Source organism: Lissotriton helveticus, chromosome 7 (genome assembly GCF_964261635.1).
Source record: "Lissotriton helveticus chromosome 7, aLisHel1.1, whole genome shotgun sequence".
Taxonomy (NCBI): Eukaryota; Metazoa; Chordata; class Amphibia; order Caudata; family Salamandridae; genus Lissotriton; species Lissotriton helveticus.
Genome location: NC_136068.1, coordinates 1772759501 through 1772775831, shown reverse-complemented (window position 1 = coordinate 1772775831; position 16331 = coordinate 1772759501).

The following is a 16331-nucleotide window of genomic DNA, read 5'->3' as shown; positions in this document are numbered from 1 at the left end:
TTCAGGAGCAATGGGTAAACACTCCATGGAAAAGAAGTGAAGTCCTGGCCCTAAAATCGCAGCTTCCAGATCCCCGCAAGAATCGCACAGCCTACTATAAGGAATAAACTGAAGCTGCGGCTTCAGCCGTAATGACCTCAGCCGATGTTGAATTGTTTTTCGGGCTGTTGGTCCCTGTGGATATATGGCGACAGGTACATGACACTGATCACGTTGCCGAATTAGGGGGAACCTGGGAACAGTTGAAAGAATGGGATAAGGACCGCAAACCAGGGGACAAGCCAAAAAATGAAATTACTACCCTCCCAGCCAAAATTATTGCTTATATGCATTCCTTGATCCCCCCTCGCAAGGTCGATTGGGATAAATTGACAGCCTGTAAGCAAAAGAAAGAAGAAAGTGTTTCCGATTTCTTCACGAGATTTGAAGGCACATTTATCGACTTTAGCGGACAGGACCTTGCTACAGAGGGTGGGATTCGGTTGTTTGTAAATCGTTTTGTGACTTACTTGTTACCAGAAGTCTCTACCCGGCTACAAGCTGCTGAGAGCACTTGGACTACGTCCACCCCTTCAGTTATATTGAGTATGGCCCAGTACTATGAGCATAGGGAAAATGAAAGTAAGGATAAAATAGAAAAGAAGGCTAAAGACCTCAAGATTTGAGAGTTATTGCAGAAAGTAGTCAGAGGATGAGGAGGAAGAAGAGGCATCTGAGGGCCCGTGTCCAGAGGGGTGGGGACAGGGAGGGGTGGAGGCTCAGTCCCGTCGTTGGGCATAAATCAGTGTGCGTACTGTAAACAGGAAGGACATTGGAGAGCCCAGTATCCGTTGCTGTTAGCACAGAACGGAGCTGTCCGAGGGCAAGGACGTGGTCGAGGTGGTCCAGACCGAAGTGATATGCATAGAGAAGAAGCAGCGCAAGGACAGTTTAACGAAATCATTTTGATAATCCTCAAGGTAGGCAATACTTTAACGAGGACTATGCGTTCAGAGACCAAGATGGGTATGTTTATACATAGGACAGCCAAGGACAGAGTGGGGGCCAAGTGTCGATACCAGTCAATCAAATAGGACCCTATGTGAAGGGGGAATTGATGGGGACTTCGGAAAATTTTCTGATTGACACAGGAGCAATGAACAGTTCCGTTGCTCAATCATTGGTCCCAGGGGCTGCTCTGTCCGGGCAAAATAATGTTTCAGTAGGATTTTCAGGAGTTCCGGTGGTAAGCCCCATCTCCAGGCCGCTCCCGTTCACTATTGGTCCAGTTACTGTTGACTCCCCCTTTCTGTTGACTTCGCATTGTGGTGAAAATGTATTGGGCCTGGATATGTTAAAGAAATTAAATGCAAAAATCCACTGCTCCCCGTATGGTGTCTATTTGACAATACAACCCCCCAATCTAGATATGAAACAGTACTTTGCTAAAAACGAACCTCTTTCACCTGAATTCGACACTGTTCCCTCTACACTGTGGGCTACGGGGGATGCGGATGTCGGTAAGTTAGACATCCCTCCCGTTCATATCACGTTGAAACCTGGTGTAAAGTTACCACGGATACCTCAATATAAGATTTCGCCGGCTGGCGAGCGAGCTTTACTCTCCATTATACAGGACTTGATTGATAAAGGTGTAGTAGAGGAAACAGCTGCTAATGTTTGTAACAGCCCTATTCTCCCGATTTTGAAAAAGACTCTTGACACTGGGAATTCGGAAAACGTCGATACATATCGCTTTGTGATCGATTTATGGGAGGTTAATAAGATTGTGGTGCCCCAGTAGTGTCTGATATAACTACCATACTTACCATGATCCCTCCAACTGCGAGGTATTTTTCGGTCATTGATCTGAAAAATGCTTTCTTTAGCATCCCAATCCATCCCGACAGCCGTCAGATTTTCGGCTTCTCATTATCTGGCCGCAGCTTCAGATTTTGCCGCGCACCTCAAGGCTATACCGAAAGTCCTAGAATCTATAGTCAAGCCCTTAAAGCAGTTCTAGACGATTGGATTTTGCCTACGGGTAATGTGCTCTTACAATATGTGGATGATTTGTTAATAGCATCAGACACAGAAGAGGGTTGTAAAGACGCCACTGTGAAACTGTTGCACCACCTAGCGGCGAAAGGTAATAAGGTGTCCCTGTCCAAATTCCAATATTGTCGACAGGAGGTGACCTACTTAGGTCATCTACTGTCGAAAGAGGGGAGGCGTTTGACTCCTGAACGTATTACTACTATCTCTAACATGTCTGTGCCTTGCACCCAGCGTGATGTTCGTGCTTTTCTTGGCATTACCTCCTACTGTCGCCAATGGATTCCTAACTTTTCTCTCCTTGCTAAACCTTTGTTTCATTTAACCACTAAAGATGTGCATGAACCCCTTCCGTGGACCGATTAATGTCAACATTCTTTTGACTCTTTGAAATCTGCTCTTTGTTCTGCACCCGTCTTGGATACCCCCGACTACCGTAAACCTTATGTACTATATGTGCATGAGGTCGACGGTTGCTCGCTTTCAGTGTTAACACAAGGATTTGGTGGTAAGCAAAGACCTTGTGCTTATTTTTCGGCCACATTGGATAATGTCGCCAGAGCGCTTCCTAGCTGTCTGAGTGCCACTGCGGCTGTGGCAGTGGCCTTCCGACAGTCGGAGGGGCTCGTTCTAAATTCTGGCCTAACAGTGATGGTGCCTCATGCTGTGGATGCCTTGTTAAATATAACAAAAACACAGCATCTCACGAGTGCACGCCTTACTGTTGCGATTGCTTACAGCTCTGACATTATCTATTCCTGGATCTCTCCTGCCCAAGACCCCCCGCACGAGTGTCGACTGCGGGGGGTCTCGGGCATGGGACACCAGATAGACCATAGGGACACCGAGGCGAGGATGGCCAGAGTAGTGGTGAGAGTATCTCAGCTAAGGAGGTGGAGACTGCAATCATTAGACAACTCCCTAACAAAGCACCAGGCCTCGATAGGGTACCGGGTGACCTTTTCCGTTCTCAGCCAAAGATCTGGGCTCCGTACCTAACCGTATTGTTTAATGCAGTCCTACTGGGGGAAAAGATACCTGACACCTGGGCGGGGGCCGAGATCGTCCCCATTTTCAAGAAGGGGTGCCCTTTGGAGCCGTCAAATTATAGACCAATCAGTCTCTTGGATACTACCCAGAAACTGATGGGCCGGATACTCCTGGATAGAATACTGGGATGGGCGGAGGAGCATGAAGTAATGACTACCCTTCAGGCCGGCTTTAGATCAGGGATCTCGGCCATGGACCAACTCTTTAGGCTGCAGGTTCTTTTTTGGAAGACCGTAAGTGTTGAGGGTGGCAGCCTCTACCTGGTCTTCGTTGACCTGCGGGCCGCTTTCGACCTTGTGCCGAGGGAGAGTTTATGGAGGGTCTTAAAAGACCTTGGCCTTCCTCCCTATCTATTGGAGGCCTTGAAGCGGTTTCATGCAGGGAACTATGCCCGGGTGAGGTGCGGGAAGAACGTGGGACTATCTGCACGTTTCCCTGTAACTAGAGGCGTACGCCAGGGCTGCGCCCTGGCTCCTACGCTCTTTAGTCTCTATATAAATGGCCTGGTGGGGTAACTAGATAGAGTCAGGGATAGCGATGCCCCTTGGTTGGCGTCAGGTCGGGTGCCTGCTCTGATGTTCGCAGACGACACCTTATTGTTGTCGCGAACATCAACAGGCATCCAGCGGGTTCTGGACGGTTTTGTTTCATTCTGCGCCTCGCGGGGACTCGAGATTAATTTAGAGAAAACAAAATTTATGATCTTCGGTCCCCCGAAACGCACCCGCCCTAGCCCTACATTAAACGGCACCCCGCTCAAAAGGGTGAGAACCTTTGTATACCTGGGGGTCACTTTGACTGAGGACTTTGGTTGGGGCCCTCAGGTAGCCAAATCTACCCTAAAGCTCTCACAGATACTAGGGGGCATAGGTAAGTTCCAGCGGACAACGCAATTTAAGCCAGTCTCCCCAGCGCTTGAAATCTACAGTGTTCAAGCTAGACCTGCTGTAACTTACGGTGCAGAACATTGGGGACATTCGAGCATAGCAAGCCTTCTCAGGGTTGAACGGGCCTTTATGAGGAATCTGATTGGTCTACCCCAAAGCACCCCGCTCATACCCTTGAGATTTGACCTAGGTGTGGAGCCCATCTCTGAACTATTAGCGGCCCGACCCCTCCTGTACTGGAGAAGGCTCTGGACAGTACCCGAGCTTGCGGACTACAGAGCTGAGTTCGCTGCTGTCTGCGGGTCGTTGAAGAGTAAGAAAATACCCTGGTTGCTCCACATTAAAATTATTGCCTATCGAATAGGAATGCCCCAAATATGGGGGACCCCGGCGGAGAGTTGTCCAGTGGTGCGGAGAACGGAGCTGCTGGCCTCTCTGAGGCACTACAACCTAAGTTTGCAGCACCGCTCGCCAAGTATGGGCAGGTTGTCTTCGGAATTTTTGCAGGTAAACCTCGTGCCCAGGAGGGAGGAATTTCTGGACCAAATAGAACCTCCCCCTGCAAGAAAACTATATACACAATTAAGGCACGGTTGCCTGCCACTTGGGACACTGACCTGCAAATGGGCAGGTCAAGAGGAGGGAATCTGCCCTGTCTGCAACAATAGCAAAGAAGACATTGCCCATGTTTTGCTCTTTTGCCCTGCTTATAGCGCAATCCGGAGAGCTTGGCTGGTACCACTATGTAGAAATCTGGGACTAAAACATTGTGCTCAAGCCGTTAGAATTTTAAAATATGATACATCCCCCCTCATTGTGTTTTCGGTCTCCCGCTTTTTGTACGGCATGTGGCGCAGAAGGTCCACTTTGATTAATTGTGACTAATTATAATGATGGCCATTTTTCGTTTGATAACTGATTGTATAATAATGTTTTAACTGCTGGTTCTTAATTATTTATGTATTTTATTGTATGTACATACTTTATCTGTGCTTTTATGGTCGTTGACCGAAATAAAGTTATCACAACAACAACAAAAGAGTAGCAATAATAAAATGCAGTGCACATAAGGCAGTGGTGGATGATGTAGGGGAGGGGAATGCTTTTGCTGACCAAATCGCTAAACAAACGGCCCAGTCCACACTCACCTCTATGTTTGTAACTTCCTCTGCAAGGTGGGTGGAGGAATCTGATTTGTTTAATAATACCATAGAAAGTGTGCAAGAAATACAGAAAGAGGCTACCCCGGTTGAGTTGGTTCGATGGAAGCAGGAGGTGGGAAGGTTGGATGAAAATAACTGTTGGGTGGATTTGACTGAAAGACAACGATGGCTGTTGCCCAGTGCTCTGGTGCAGGCCGTTGTAACTATGGCTCATGGCCCAGCTCATATTGGGGCGAAAGGCATTTGTGCCTTATTGGACCCAGTATGGAATAACCCCAATATTCAGAAGACGGCTGTCCATTTAGTCCAATATTGTATGGTCTGTTTGCAACATAATCCGGGAAAAGGGGAAACTGTTCTGAGTGGGAACTTTGCACCCCCGAACTTACCCTTTGAAGTGCTCCAGATGGATTATATCCATATGGAGCGCGTCAACAACCTGAAATACGTCTTAGTGGTGGTTTGTGCTTTTAGCAAATGGGTTGAGGCCTACCCGACTAAAGAAAACACTGCCTTGGCAACAGCAAAAGCTCTTCTCAAAGAGTTTATCCCAAGATTCGGATTGCCCCTTTTGATTTGGTCGGACAACGGGGGACATTTTCATGGGGCCCTTGTTAAGCATATTTGTAATGGGCTGCAAATAAGACAGGAATTCCATGCAGCTCAACATCCTCAATCAGCAGGATTAGTTGAGAAATATAACGGAATCTTGATACTAAAAATGGCAAAAATCCAAGAAAGTACTAACCTAAAATGGCCTGATACCCTACCCTTGGCCCTAATGTCATTACAAGTTACCCCTCATTCACGTTCTGGCCTATCGCCTTATGAAGTAATTTTTGGACGGCCTGCTAATGTATGGGGATATCCTATGTTAATAGACTATCTGTACACTCTGACTAAAGATCTTCGTTCTATTCATCAGCAGGTAGCATCCGTGTTGCAGCCCCTGCCAGAGGGCCCCGGACATCGTTTGGAACATTGTCAATGGGTACTGGTTAAGAAATATCAGCGAGACACCAGCCTGGCTCCAAGGTGGTCTAAGCCATACCAGATTATCCTGGCGACACGGACAGCAGTGAAGGTGGACGGGAAAAGACACTGGATCCATGTGTCTCACCTGAAGAAGCTGCCCCTCTCGCTTCCTTATGATCAGCAGCATCCCGATGGAATTCTGACACAGGAAAGTGAGAGAGCCACCAGATTTGTTCCTTTTTCCGACGCCTGTGAAATAGAGCAGAGGCAAGAAGAAGGAGTAACGGGATCAGGTGAGGCAGCACCAGTGGAATCTGCAATTGCCTCTGATCCTGTCGCTGTCACTTCCGTTAGTAGTGGCTCTGATGAAGGAGACACACCTTCTCCTGTGTTATTTTCTGATCAGGAAGTCCTGGGTCATGTCCGCTACAACCTGCGGCCAAGAAAACATCACGGTACCTCAGACGAAACAGCTAGGAGATAAGGAAAGACTTGAATAAATAGGGTTTGCTAGATTCTATTCTGAGGTACTGAGCGAGACACTGGACTGAACCCGTTGAGAGCTGGAACTTTGATATTTTGCTCTGTTCAGAAAGAAAGACTTTTGCATACCAGGGCCCAGGTTGTACGCTTGATTACCTCGCTGCATCACGAAGTGTAACACGGATTGATGGTTTTTGAGATGAACGATAGGAGTCTGCCTGTGAGACTCTAGACGGGAAGAAGAACCCTCTGGCAGGAAGGTCTGCTTTGGCCCAGTGTAGTTTTGGACTTTTAGCTAGGAATGTACCCCTTTGGTCGTATTGTGCCTGAAGAAGAACGCCCTTTTGCTCTACGACATTTACCTTTTTATGAACCCATGTTTTCTGCTTGGACCATGTGTGTGAAAATAGCCTTTGTAGTAGTGATAGCAGTTATATTAGTAATTTTTATGAGTGTATTCATATATTTAGAGTACCAGCATCCGATGAAAACAACGATGAAAACTACTGTTGCTCCCCCAGAACATTTGTTGTTTTCCTTAGCTTCCCATAAGGAAAGACATCGTCAAACATATGCTAAAAATGTATTTGTGGAAATGCTCCATCAAACGCATAGTACCACTAACATTACAGATCGTTGGGTTTGTGGCCTTTTGCCATCAGTTATGCACAAACATGATTTGTTCCTCTCCTTACCCTTATCATACTTAGGAAGTTGCGAAGCATGGTTCCAGATGTTATCAGTCATGTATAACCATTATGTGGAAAACCCCAAACAGTACACGGAAAAGGATTATAACATGATCCTAGCTTATATCGAGACACACCAAGGTTTTGACCCAGCAGGAAATGATGGGGAAGGATCTTTGGATCCAAATGCCTGTATGAATTTATACACCACTCATGAAAACAGAACTTGGTTGAAAAATTAACTTTATGATTTCACTAACTTCAATCATACACAGTATTTTCAGCAGTTTATTACCAGAAATGTTACTAGCGAGCGAATTATGCCAGTACCCATTTTGAACACTTCCTCCACTTTCTGTGTACAAGGTATGGGACATGTACAGGTCGGGAATAGTATTTGTAACTATACCTATAGAATGAAGATTTTCAGCAGCCCGCCGTTATTGACCCCTCCAAATGTTTATTTTGTATGTGGGGAAAATGCTTATACCTGGTTACCTCGGGGATGGGCAGGTCAATGTTATTTGTCTTTCTTGTACCCCCAAGTGTACATAGCACCTTCAAATTATCATAAAACTCACCAATTATATGATTCCAATACAGTTCCTAACAGACGCAGGATGCAGCGCGGGATGTCCGAAGTTGATCAAACTGACACTTCCTTGCAACAGTTTTATGACGTTGCCAAGGGATTATTTCCAATCTGGGGTCCAATATTCACTAGTAGAGAAGTTAGGCGATTGTCCAGGGTGGTGGAAAATGTCATCAATATTACAACGGAAATTATGACAAACATGACGGAAGAGCTTCAGGCCACGAGACTTGTCTCGCTTCAAAATCGGATGGTTTTAGACGTTATCTTGGATGATCGAGGAGGGGCATGCCGCGTGATTGGCAGCTCCTGCTGTGTTCACATCCCAGACTCCGCCCCCACAGTTCATTTAGCAATTCAGAAGTTACATCGCATAGCCTCAGAAATACACCCAGACAATGGATACTGGTCACTCTCTGGTTGGTTCTGGGGACTCTTATCAGCATGGGGATGGAATTTATTAATGATAGTGGCCGGGGCTGCAGGCATTCTATTCACTTGCTGTCTTTGTATGCAATGTGGTCCTGCCTGTTGCTCTTATTGTGCTGCTAAACTTACGGCCTTGATTGTCCCCTCTCCCATACCTTCAAAAACTCAGATGCTCCAACAGGAGATTAATGAGTTGATGGCCATTGATAAGGAGGTTTTCCAGGATTAGTTCCTAAATAGTTAGCTACATCACGCTAAAAGGAGGGTTTGAGGAACTGAAGTCTAAATCAGGCCTTGTGAGTAAACTGAAGACACATAGTATCGTTTAGAAATTAGCGTGATGCATCTATTCAGTTCAGTATAGGTACCCGTGCAGTAGTGGGTTTCACATTAACTAGTTTCTTATGGTTGCTGAAAACGTTATATGAGTTTCTGCCTTTTGACGGGTATCATAACTTAACCTGAGCAGCGCCATTTTGTGGCCTAGCTTGCCTGTAGCACTAGTAAAATCCAATCGTTATAGTCGGTAAGGGCTGTTCCCTCAAGAAATAGCATGACAAACTGCAACAAACTGCCGCTCCTGCATGTTAGGCCTGTCAAGGTTATAGGTGGGGGTAGGCCGGATAAGCACATTGCAGGAGGCACTCTGCGAACCCTCCTGAGACAGGCAGAAGGGAGTTACCCTCATCGACCTTGCTATAACGAGCTGAGCTAACTGAAGCTGCTTTGTATGCCATAAATGGTCTTTCCTTTTCAGCAACCTGTACCAACTTGTATTTTTCCTTCTTAGGTAACGGTTTCGAAATGTAACGGTATATATGTGATCTCTTGATAATGTGCCAGCAGTTTTCTCTGCGGACCTCGAGAGGTTAGGTCGCGAGAGGCTCCTCTGGCAGAGTTGTGGTATAATAAATGATTGTACCTTCTTCACTGCCAAATGACTGGTTATTGGTAATTGGTATTGGGGGCTATCAGTAAGTATAGCTCTATATGGTCTTATTTATTTTTCGGTACTTTAACCTGTTGGCTATGCCAATGCTAGTTTTTTTAATCTTTATTGAATTTTATCTATACAAAACTGAAACATCGCATGTATCTCGCATATAATAAAAGAAAACTTCTGACATGTTATAGACTTGCATAGCCAGGTATGTGACACATTTAAGAAACAGCGTGTCCTGTACAGTTATACTTTCCACGTTATCAGAGCAAAACAATGATCTGCATTGTGTGCCCTTATTTACTTCTTGTTGCCCCTAGTCTCTAATGTTGTCTCACATTGTGGTCATGCGATTAACACCTGTAATATCCTTCTTCTTCGATATTTGACTTGGGAACAATATGGTTCTTTGGGGGTTGTGTATCGCTTTGTTAATGCTGTTTACAAGCAAGTTCACAATTGACGATTCTTAATCCAACAAATATATATTTTTGAAAAACAAAGAAAAAAGAACCATAAACTGGAGAGGAAAAAAATGGCAATTATTAAATAACTAATAGGATGACAAAAGGACATTTTAAAAATGAAAAGGGGTGGGGAGACTACCATCTAATATATACTGTGGTTGGACTGGCGTTTGTGTATAGCCATAAGTGTGCTCAGCCCAGTGGTTTATCAGATATGCTGCCGGGGGTGTGGGGGCGAAAGTGGTGTTATTACAAAGCTGTGGCTAGGCGTTATGTGATGGAACAGTCGCTAGGTACGTTATATTTGGTAAGTCGGGCTAGGTTGGTAAATGTAACGCTTAGTTTTCTATTAGCTAGCGGCTGCTGCACTGACTCTGGCTACTTATGGGGGCATAACTTCTCATTCCCCATCCTGGCATATGGGTGTGTGTTGAATTGCATCCCAGGACTGTGCAATAGGATTTTTGCGCATTCCTGCAGTTTCTTCCCTGTGCAATGTAGTGCTCTCAGCTCGCGCCCACACCGCAAGGGATTTCTCCCAACTGGTTATTACTGGAGGATCTTTATGCTTCCATTGTTTGGTAATGAGGCGTTTTGCCGCTATTAAGCCCAAATCTTTAAATGTAGAGACAACTTTGTTTTGTTTCGTTCGTGTATAGAGTCCCAGTATACAGACCTCCCAAGTGCACTCTAGTGTGGACTCGATGCATCTCTCAAGCGTCTCCACAATCGCACACCAGTTTGCGTAGAGCTGGGTGCAGGACCATATCATATGCATAATATCGGCGTCTACGAGCTGGCATCTTGGGCAGGTGGAGGTGTTAATGTTAAAATATTTGTTTATTTTATCTGAGGAAAGGTATCCTCTGTGTATTATGTACGTTTTAATTAGTTTAAATTTAGAGCTTCGTGGTATGTGAGTGGAGCCTACCAGAATCCTGTCCCATTCCTTGTCCGTCCACGGCTGCCCCCTATCCACGGCCCATCGCATGCGAAGTTTCGTCAACGGTTTCAGTGTGTGTGTAAGAAGGGCTTCTGCTAACCAGTGCACTATGTGCAAACCTTCTCCCATGACATGGAGATATTGTAGTAAGTGTGTGGGTAATTCTGCTATAATGTCTCCCCATACTGCCGTTAAGGATCTAACAATTGCATTGTATAGGAGGGATTGTCCCGCCGTGACACCGTTGTCATTCCCTAGTATTTCGAATTTTAGGAGGACGCCCTCTGCGTAAAGATGACCCAGTGTTTCCAGCCCTGCCTCATGCCAACATAGGAAGGCGGAGTTTGTTACTCTGTCTCGGCCTCTGGGCGTCCGCCGCCAATGCTTGTTCTATGTGTGCTGCATTCTGCAGCACACATAAAAGGAGAAAAAAGCCTCCTGTAATTGTTTTTGTGCAGGAAGGTTTCCCTTCCTGCATAGAAATAATCATCCTTGCAAAGCAGGCACCTTTGCACCATGGTGCAAAGGTGCCTGCACTGGCGCAGGGCAGCCCATTGAGCGCCAGCACAGGGGAAAAGTACAGGAATGCGCTGTATCTGATAGATACAGCGCATTCCTGCCCTTTTCTTTTGCCAGGGGAGCGTAGCAGGAAGGCCTGTGGAGCTGCCCTATGGCAAAACCTTATAAATTAGACCCTTAGAATGTTGAGGTGAAGCTCTCTGTGACTCAGTTGTAATTACACTTGGAGAGAAGTTGAAGTACTGAGTGGACGCAGATTCAACCAGGCTCTACCCAGAATGTTATAGGATGTTGCTATGAAGACATATTCCACAGTCAGTCGCCTTTCTTGCAGCTTGAATGAAACCACCATTGCCAAGTGAAACCCCAAGCTCAATGGTCCCATTAATCTCATTCTGAAACTTTAATTCGAACCCAAATGGGATTGTTATCTGGTGGAAGTGAACGGGTGTTTATGCCCTCAATTTGCAGCAGGAGAGATCTCATGCAATTGGTGAATACATATTGCACATATACGTTGTTTACACATGCCATAACGGGAGTTAAGCGTGAGTTACATGAGCTCATTATGAGTTATTCCCTAATCTTGTGTATTTGGGCATAAAAATCAGACCTGCTTATTAGTGAACTATGGACTTTTGCAAACTTGTAAGTGTTCAATTTGCTCCTTCAAAATCTGGCCTAATTGTGATAAGGACCTGAAACATAAACCAGCATTGTTTATCTTATGACGCAGATTCAGTCACAAACCCAGGCTTAATATTTTCCATAGCATTGCCAGAAATGGGTGATATGCCTACACACTAGTTATTCACATTTTGTCGTGTCCTTCACTATAGTTTCTGCACATGCAGACATGAATTGAATTACTATACCAATTTCTTTACCAGAATGTTTGGGCCACCATGTAATGGTGGCTTTTCACAAAGTTAACTCAGTCAGACATGGTAGTTGACATCTGTGGAGCGGCAGATCCATCTGGTGGTGTAACCTCTGGACTTGCTGCTTGCTACGTGTCCACCCTTTGGACAACACTTAAGGCCTGATTACGATGTTGGCGGTGCAGCACCGGGTCCGCCCCTCTGCCAAAGCCATGCTAAGACCTCCTGCCAGATTAGGAGTTTCCTCCTGTTTGGCGGGCTTGCTTTTGACGTCTTGTCCTCGAAAATGGGCTCCACAATGGGAACGCCAAAACAGTTCCTGCATGGCATGGACTGAAAAGTTCATGCCGTGCAGGAACTGGGGCGCATGCACACAGGGAGGCACATGTTGTGCCCCTCTGCCTGCATCCCCATGCTGAGGAGGCACAAGGGGCTCTGCTTGGCCCCTTTTGTTTGCAATCCACCACGGTGTTCATGGAGTAGGAACCTCAATGACACCGCCGGCAGAGCAAAAACTCGTAATATGCTTGGCGTGATTGCGGCAGTCACGCTAAGCATATTTTGGCCTCCTGACCACCACAACACCGCCAGGGAGCGGCGGTGCTCTGGCGGCCGCGGCGGGGTTGTGGCAGACCGATCGCACAAATTGTAATAGGGCAGTAGTGAGACCGCCACGCCTCAACAAGTTTGGCTGTCTATGGAATGCCAAACTCGTAATTGGGCCCTAAGTTTGGAAGTAAAGCCATGGAGGTGCAGCCTAGGAATTTGTCATTTTAGGGCAAATTTTCTACTATTATCTTTTCCTAAATCATGGTAAATGTGCCTAGCAACACAAGGGAGGTTCTACTAGAGATAAGCAAATACTAACTGAAACCAATAAATGTCAATAGAAAGTAGGCACTAGCTCAACTGGAATTTTCTCTATCAAAGTTATATGTCCAAAACCCCAACTGCACACCTAAGGTTGTTGAAATCATTTGAAGACAGTAAGAGCATACGGATATAATGAACTTCAGTACTTCTGGATGAGAGCACAGAGCATTCCTTTCCTAGAGTCTATGAAGCATGAGGGCACAAAGTGGGTAGTGCTTGTCTGCTCTGTCATTGTGTACCAGAAAAGAAGATCTGACTTAACCACATTAGCTGCCATTTGAGCTTTCCATAGGTCAAGTGCTGTAATGGCTACCACATTGACTTCTATTTTTAAAACAGTAATTCAATCAATCTCAGGTCTCATTTATTCAACTCTTGTAATATGTATCTTATGAGCCTCTTATTTCCGCTGTTACTCTAATGTTTGGGAGCAAGTAAAAAGATGTGTTGATTCAAGCTAGCTTGGCTGATGAGGGGGGATGTCCCGAAACGGGTCCTAGGGTGCTCATTTCCCTTCCAGGGAGGACCTGATTTGGCAGTTCGGGGTGGCGTGGTGAGCAAAAGAACGATTAATAAAAACCCAGATCTTTGTGACTGGGGGTGAATGTTTGCATTGTTTAGCATTACGTTCATCTTTGGTTCCTTTTACACAATGTAACAGCACACCACATAATCCAAATCCACAAAATGCCACTCCACAACACACAATACCATTCCACATAATACATTCCATAACACACAGTCTCACTCTACATAATTCCAGTGCACTTAATAGCATTTAATTACTATCGACATAATTCCACAGCACACCATGCCACATATTTCTACTACAAGTCAAGTTCAAGTCAAGTTTAAATTTGTATAGCGCACTACTCACCCAGAGGGTCTCAAGGCGCTTGAGGGAGGGGGGAGCTTTACTTATCAAATATCCAAGTTTTTAGTTGTTTTCTGAAGGAGAGGTGGTTCTGTGTAAGGCGGAGGTGGGTGGGGAGAGAATTCCAGGTCTTGGCCGCTAAGTAGGAGAAGGATTTCCCCCCCATGGTGGATCTTTGGATGCGTGGGATTGCGGCGGGGCTTGATTGGATGATCGAAGTTTGCGGGTGAGGGTGTAAAAGGACAGGCGCGTATTGAGGTATTCGGGTCCTAGGTCGTAGAGGGCTTTGTGTGCGTGAGTGAGAAGGCGGAACGTTATTCTCTTGTTGACGGGGAGCCAGTGGAGGTCTTTCAGGTGGCCTGAGATGTGAGCTTGGCGGGGAATGTCAAGGATGAGTCTGGCTGAGGCGTTTTGGATGCGTTGGAGTTTTTTCTGTAGTTTGGCTGTGGTTCCGGCGTAAAGGGTGTTTCCGTAATCCAGTCGACTTGTGACCAGTGCATGGGTGACTGTCTTTCTTGTTTCGGTGGGGATCCAGCGGAAGATTTTCTTGAGCATTCGTAGGATGTTGAAGCATGATGAAGAGACGGCGTTGACTTGTCTGGTCATCGAGAGGGAGGAGTCTAGGATGAAGCCCAGGTTACGTGCGTGGTCCGTTGGTATGGGTGCGGTTCCCAGGGCCGGTGGCCACCATGAGTCGTCCCAGGCGGAGGGGGATGATCCTAAGATGAGGACGTCCGTTTTGTCCGAGTTCAGTTTTAGATTGCTGTTCTTCATCCACTCGGCTACTTCTTTCATCCCTTCGTGTAGGTTGGTTTTGGCGGTGTTTGGGTCTTTGGTGAGGGAGAGGATCAGTTGGGTGTCGTCTGCGTAGGAGATAATGTTGAGGTTGTGTTGGCGCGCAATGGATGCGAGGGGACTCATGTATACGTTGAAGAGGGTGGGGCTGAGTGAAGATCCTTGGGGTACGCCGCAGATGACTTCTGTGGCCTCTGATCTGAAAGGGGGGAGACGGACTCTCTGGGTTCTACCGGCGAGTAACGAGATTATCCAGTCCAATGCTTTTCCTTGTATTCCGACGTTGCTGAGGCGTTGTATAAGGGTGCTATGACAGACTGTGTACAGGCTGCGGAGAGGTCAAGTAGGATGAGGGCAGCTGTTTCTCCGTTGTCCAGTAGGGATCGAATGTCGTCTGTTGCTGCGATGAGGGCGGTCTCGGTGCTGTGTTTGGCTCGGAAGCCGGACTGTGAAAGGTCGAGGGATTTGTTGGATTCGAGGAAGGCGGCGAGTTGACTGTTGCCGGCTTTCTCAATGACTTTGGCAGGGAATGGGAGGAGTGAGATGGGGCGGTAGTTCTTAAGTTCAGTGGGGTCTGCTGTGGGTTTCTTCAAGAGGGCGCTGAGTTCGGCATATTTCCAGCTATCCGGGAAGGTAGCGGAGTTGAGGGAGCAGTTGGTGACGTCTCGGAGATGGGGTGCGATGATGGAGTCTGCTTTGTTGAAAATGTGGTGGGGACATGGGTCGGTTGGTGATCCTGAGTGAATGGTGTTCATCAGGCGGATGGTGTCTTCGGTGGTGATTGGGTTCCAGGCGCAAAGGTTGTTGGGGGGGGTTCAAGTTCAGAGGTGGGTGGGGTGGACTGGTCTCCAAAGCTGTTATGTATGTCAGCGATTTTGTTGTGGAAAAACGATGCTAGAGAGTCGCAGACTCCCTTGGTCCCTGCCCCGCCCCTAAGCCATACGTCAGGAACCTGGGAGTAATTCTAGACAACAAGCTTACCATGTCTGAACACATAAAAAAAAACAGTAGGAAGCAGTTATGGCCAGATGCGAAGCCTGAGGAAGATCTTTAAATGGATCCCTCTCTCAGCACGCATGCCCCTAGTCCAGGGACTCATTGTTAACAGGATGGACTATGGGAATGCCCTGTTCTCGGCCATCAACCTAACACTACTGAACCGATTGCAGGTCCTCCAAAACACAGCTGCTAGGCTGGTATTAGGTCTACCTCCTCGCACCCCCTCAGCAGCATGCCTTAGATCACTACACTGGCTTCCCGTACAAAAGCGTATAAAGTTCAAGCTTTGCTGCCTGGTCCATAAGGCAGTAAATGGACATGGACCTGCATACCTTGAACAGAAACTCAAAACTCACGTCCCAAGCAGGACGCTACGCTCCTCCAGTAAAGCCTTTCTCTCCGTTCCCAGAGTCCGAACAGTAAGAAACGGAGACAGAGCTTTCAGCAAAACCGCCCCAGAAGCATGGAACTCCCTCCCCATCTCACTGAGCGCAGAGCCAGATCATATGAAATTCCGAAAACAACTAAAAACCTGGCTCTTTTAATCTCTAGTTTACCGAGCCCCCGACCTCCTGAATCTGTTGGGTTTTAAGGATCCTTATCAGCTGCCAGCGCTCTGAGACCTTCGGGTGATTTACGCGCTATACAAGTGAAATAAAATGAAAATGAAATGAAATTGGGAGGGAGTGGTGTCGTTGGTGCCGGCGGTGGGATTGGTAAACTCTTTGACGATGTTGA